This window comes from Styela clava, chromosome 1, assembly GCF_964204865.1.
Source record: "Styela clava chromosome 1, kaStyClav1.hap1.2, whole genome shotgun sequence".
Lineage (NCBI taxonomy): Eukaryota > Metazoa > Chordata > Ascidiacea > Stolidobranchia > Styelidae > Styela > Styela clava.
The window spans coordinates 28,880,120-28,886,524 of NC_135250.1; positions in this window are offsets into that span (position 1 = coordinate 28,880,120).

Here is a 6,405-nt window from a genome sequence, read left to right on the forward strand (position 1 = left end):
TTTCTTGATATTGTTTGTTACATTATAGTGTTTAACGTTTTGAGTTTCTGCTTCAAACAAGGTCGTGTTGTTTCAAGGCTTCTAAACATATATTTCACATCGTCTCGCAAAATATACCGTGGGAGAAATTGAGTATGTGAGGATATGAAATGCTTAGAGTGCTTTGTTTCCTTTTTTCACGCAGAAACGTAGTAGTTACTTTCTGTTAACTTTCTGTTGGTCTCGTGACAACGATAGATTAATATGCTTCCATTATATTCGATTTTTACAAATTTGCTCCGTATAAAAGCATATAGTCATGAATTCACAAGTACTCATTTGTACTAAACGAGTTTGTTAAGAATAGAAGAGCATCCAATAAAAATCAAAGAAGTTGGATAATTTATATTAGCTTTAAGTTTTGAGTTCCAACAAAAATGCTAAAATGTGACATTATTTTACAGCTTGAAAAGTCTTGCGCGCGCTCTACATCGTGGTTATGTAATAACAACAAGCATTGCTTACAGTGTATAAGTTCTCTCGTATCTCAAGTACCACTCTCCTCTCCTTTTTATCAATTTGTCTTTTATTTATTTATTTTCGACTTTAGGTTATAGCCAAAACGAATTCTTTTCTCTCTTTTTTGATCAAGTGTTTTCTGCCATTTCTCTTTCAAATGTGTCTTTTCATTTCAACTCCAATTTTTTGTAAAAATTGCTTTACGAATTTCACTACCACGTACGTTTTTCCTGATTGTAATACCTCTGATTGAATCCGCAATTTGGGTTATTCCTAATATTTATGATATTCAAAAAAGTGCCCAAACGAAATCAGTTTCAACAAACAATCCATTCGTCAATGATTACATAAAAAATGTTACACAGTTCAACACACTCTGTGGGTTAGGCGGACAAGTTTGCATATAAATCTAACCTCAACCCAATATAAAACATATTAATATTTCTCGTACCATTGATCAGACTAGAACAATTCTCATAAACGCGCATTTTGTTCAATTACTCAAGAGTCTTGAATTTCTCATATTCATACAAAAAATGAGTTCATTTATTAAAATCCAGTTTATTTTCCAGCTTTAATTTTATAGGATATGATGTAGATATATGTCAAATATAGTTTATATTATTACATGAATAGCATTGAATATATTCGAATTCCATGTTTGTTCAGAATTTAGCAGAAAATACTTGGATATAAATGTAAATAAATGTTCATTTAGTATCGCTTGCATACACCAAAAATAGACGATTTAAAATTTACATTTACCACATTATTTTTTATTCCAATATTTTTTCATCTCCAACTGTTCCTCAAATCCCGCAACTGGAAATACAAAATCAGTAATGAAATTAGCGATGTTTTTAAACTCTCTGTTGAAAGTAAAGAATGAGATTATCGGCTTGAACAACCTAAATATCCACCACTCGTAAATTTAGAATAATTTCAGTATGATCTTTTATTTTGCGTTACCGAAACCTTTTACTATCCCATAATATTTTTTACAATTGAGGTGAATTTTAAATATCATTTATTTACATAATTCCAGCTTGACACTGTACTTACTTGGTGGTTTTAGACATACAACCATATCTACAGCTTGCAACAGCATCAGTATTGAAATTACCAGCAAGAATAAAAGTCGGACATGAGCACCAAAATTCATATTCCGTGTCTGGAAAATACTAAGTTAATATTCAATGGAATTGAACTAAACAACTTATAAGAATATGATAAAGCTAAATTTACAGAATTTAAAGTAATCCATTCATTTTCATGGATTGACTGGGACACCGATGACGGCATAAAACGGTAAAACCAGTAAAGTGGACAAAAATGCTTATTTCCATTATTTTTGGCTGATTGCCTTGTGCAGAGCAAAGATGTGAAAACCTAACATGGCTGCAGTTTTTGTTTTCGGTTTATTCGGAACTAGAAATTGAAATGAATGTAATTCTCTTCCTAAGAATTCAAGATATGAATTTTAAATTTGAATGTCTCAGCTTCCTGTGACGTAATGATGTATATCTGATTCTGAACCTCTCCCATATCCTAGTTTAATATTTTATATCTTCATCATGTCGCGTTACTGAAACGTTTTACTGAAAAGATTTCAAACGTTTTCTATTCAATCTTATTTACAATTGTGTTATGCTATATTATTTTAAATAGTGATAGAAAAAAAAATGTCTTTGTTCGGAGCAAAGATGTAAAAATCTAATAAAATCGTTTAATAATAACTGATTTGACATTCGCTTCAAACGATAGACGCCGGTATGTCGTAATACATCACAGTAATTGTGGTTATATCAAAATCTATTTCTGGGGGGTCCTCAGTGATTTCATTCGGTGGTGAGTCTCCGTTATTCCTGATTGAGTGAGCGAGACTTTTCTCAGAGCAAATGCTTATAAAATATCTGTCGGGAATGCTGAAGCGCTCTCATTGCAAATGATCAGTTCTATATGTTTGTATTGTGACCAAGTCTAGTGATTTGTTACCGTAATCAAGTATAAATTATTTTATTAATTCTGGTGACTTGACAAGGAAGAGTCACACATGAACATTTCTCAACAACTCAAACTTTATTAAGCTACTCAACAACAGAAAATCCTTCACTAACCAGTTTTTGAGTACATTAGATCTTTTTCAGATAAAGGTGAACGCAGCAAGCAAATAAATACAATGAAGCAATATTTATTTTTCAGGTGAACATGATATATTGATTTTAAATCAAATGATACCACTTACTGGAGGAAATGATGTGCGTTTAATCTCGAAGTGATTGATGTGTTTCATTTCCTTTTTTTCACACGAAGATAAGTTTGCAAAAATCATGCAATTTGAAAATCGAAGCGTTATTTCAATTTCTTTTGCTACACCAAAATTTTATTATAGCCAAACACAGCCCAGCTTTATTTCAATTGGTTTATTGAAAAAGTTACTTGTACACTAAAAATGTAGTACGTCTTTCTTATTTAACAGCGACTCGACAAATTGACGATCTCAAGAATTATAAATTATGCTGTTTGGATGAGTTGACACTGTTTGGCTCATATTCAATGTAATTTGTTGCATCCGAAAATGTTTATTGTTGTTCATATTGGGATTACAATTTGAAGTTTGCGTTTAGGACTGAAAGTTCGAATTGGAGTTATAAACACAATACGAATTTAAATTGGGTTTAAAATCAACAGTTCAGAGTGTGGTTAAAATGTAAACGTTGGGTATGTAAATTTTTTTTTTCTTGATATCTTGATTCATTTTCTGTGTATATGGTATGTTTATCTTGTGTGATTTAATCTGCACATAGTTGTGATTTATCGCTATCTGCGAATTGCTGTGAAGTGTTGTTGTTGGAAGGTAATACTGTGATGTTGCCATATTAGTAAGCTATTTAGTTTGATCTATTATTTTGGCAGAAAACCTTACCCGATATCAAGTTTTACGTTTCCAGTTCCAAGTATCTTTTGTTTATTGTTATTAAAAAGTTACCCTGATTTTAAGTTGAATTCGTGGAATTGGGAAAGGTTGTTGATTGTAAACGATTCCATATGATGATCACGCTCTTTTATTGATTGGAATATTTTGTGTTTGATGGCAAAATAAAAGGGTAAAGACGTAACGATATGAAGGGTTCATTTGTAAGTTACAAAAAATAGTAAAGGTTTTTTCTCAGAGCAAAGATGTGAAAATTATATGAAATCATTTACGAAAAATTGATTCAAGATTCGCCTCAAACACAACAATAATTCGGCTTATGTCAAAATCTGATTCTGGTGGTCGTTAGTGGTTCATTCAGTGGTGAGTCTGCGTCGCTTCTGTCTCTTTTCAGAGCAAATGTTTGAAAATGCTGTCAGGAAAGGTGAACTTCTAACATTGCAAATAATCAAATCTGCAGGTTTGGATTGTGACTAAGTCTGACGATTTGCAACCATAACCAAGTATAAATTATTGGACACGAAGAGGACAGGAAGATGAATCGTTTTGTTATTATCTTGTTTTTTTTTTGTTAGTATTTTTCCTTTTGTTGATACAGTATGAATAAAATACCTCAATTAAAATATTCATTGGTTAACAAATGTATTTTTTGCTAGAAGGTCGTTCCTTTTATTTATTTTAAAACCATTTGTGGGCTCTATGTGATTCGTTTTTCACCTCGAAATTTTGTGTGAAGACTTCTTGAAAATTATTACAAATTAATATTTAGCGGTTCTTCAACTTATCTTCTGCTACTCTCTTGATACGCGGAAGTTCAAAGACGGTACCGGTACTTTTAAAGTGAAGATAGACTACAACTTAGCTTTTGTCGTCGTGTCCATATATTTAAGCATTGCTACCTTTTGTAATAATTCATGTGGTTCGACAAGGAATGGCCCCACATGAACATTTCTCACCAACTTAAACTTTATTGTGCGACGCAAAAACAGATCATCCTTCAAAAGTCATTTTTATAAGTACATTTCTTTTCTTTCGGAGGAACTGTCTATATGTAACAAGCAAATAAGTATTATCATATTAGGGATTTCGAGATTTTGATTTTGAACCAAATGTTATAACTTCCTGGGAGGAAATGATTGATATTAAAATTATAAATGTTTGACGTGTTCCAATTCCTTTTCTTCACTCAGTGAAATGTTTGCGAAAATTATTCCATGTGAAAATTTCAGATTATGCAAGTTATCGCTTCACCTAAATTTTAGCCTGTCAAACACAAATTGTTTTTATTTCTCTTTGCTCATTCAACTTTTTTAGTTAATTTACTGTTTAGCTGTATAAATCTGATGCAATAATCAAACTTGTTTTTCGTTTTAAAATGATTCAAATTTTACTTGACAAATGTATTAAATATATGAAAATGATTTTTAATGCATGCAATGCATGTACACACACGTTCGATATGAACATATTTGCTGTGTTTGATCTTGGGCGATAACGTGAGGTGTCAAACTCTTCTTTATTTCAAGTCATTTGATGGGAATTGCTTACGCAAAACGCAATATTTATCGAGAGACGTATTTATGAAACTATTTAGTTCAGAATATATACGGGCCTACTGCATTACTCCTATTGAATACAGTGCACAACTTTGTTTGGTCAAATTCTTCTTTTATTGTTGAATATTTATTATTTTTATATGTTATCAGATTCTATTAGCTTCCGTGTTTTATTTTGGAATCCAGAAAAAATGCCCGGAATGAAGAACAGAATTTTATAAAAATATGAAATTGGTTGCATCGCATGCACCAAAATATTGAAATATGTATAGTTCATTTTTTTTCCATAATTTTATTCCAATATGTAATTATTCATCTCGAATTGTTCCTCGAATCCGCCTCCTAAAATAAATGATTAGATTACATGTGAAAAGTTTTATATTTATATAGAAGGTATTGCTAGGCAGTTTTTAATAAGGCATTGCCTACCAAAGTTTACACACTTTATGGTTTAAGGGGACGACCTGAGTAAATTTCCGAACTAGCAAGAATGCACACTTGATATAATGAATATACATTGCTCTCATTCACAAATATTGATATATACCATCAACCAACGACTTTGTTCATCATTTTTCTTTAATAAAATTCCAACTTGAATCAAAGATGTTGAATCAAAGTTCTCAGATGTTCTAGGTTTCATTAAATATCAGAATGAAATAAATTCCTAAATGTATCATCACAATATTATACTTATTCTACTTACTTCCTCCTCCTCGTTGGCATGTTGCCATATGTATAACTTGCAACAACATCAGTATCAATATTGAGTATACAAACAATAATTTAGAATTTGCTCCAAAATTCATAATGCGAGACAGTGAAACATTAATTAGTATCTATTTAAAATATCATTTTAACAAATAACAGAAGTCAAGAAAAACCAAAGCATTTCGCTAGATTGAATATCTTTTATGTGAAAATTTTCAAATGGTGATTGTGCACTTTTATCCAAAACATTATTCTCTCAGTCGCTACCTCAAGAAACAACGATTCTTCCTTGTGAACAACTCCCAGCACCTCGTAGCTCCAAGTAATTACAATGAACTGATTTTCCAAGCCGAGGAAATGATCGAGATATTGATTATGAATCGGTGGAATGCTTTATTTCCTAGAAGAAAATAACGAGTGTTTAAATTTAAAATGATTAGAACGATTCATTTCTTCTTTGTCATCAATGAAATGTTCACACAAATATGTGAAATAACAACCATATTGTCACCGGCAGAGCAACTAAATCTTAACATGGTCAAACATAACCACTGCAAATTATTTTTAAGTTTTCTTATTTGTTTCTCCGGATACATTTACCGAAATACTTCGTCAATTTTGTTCAAGTTTCATAGCACAACAAAGTTGGTGTCTTTTTACCAGATGCATAAAACTTAAAAAACTCCCCTGGTCTGCTAAAAACTT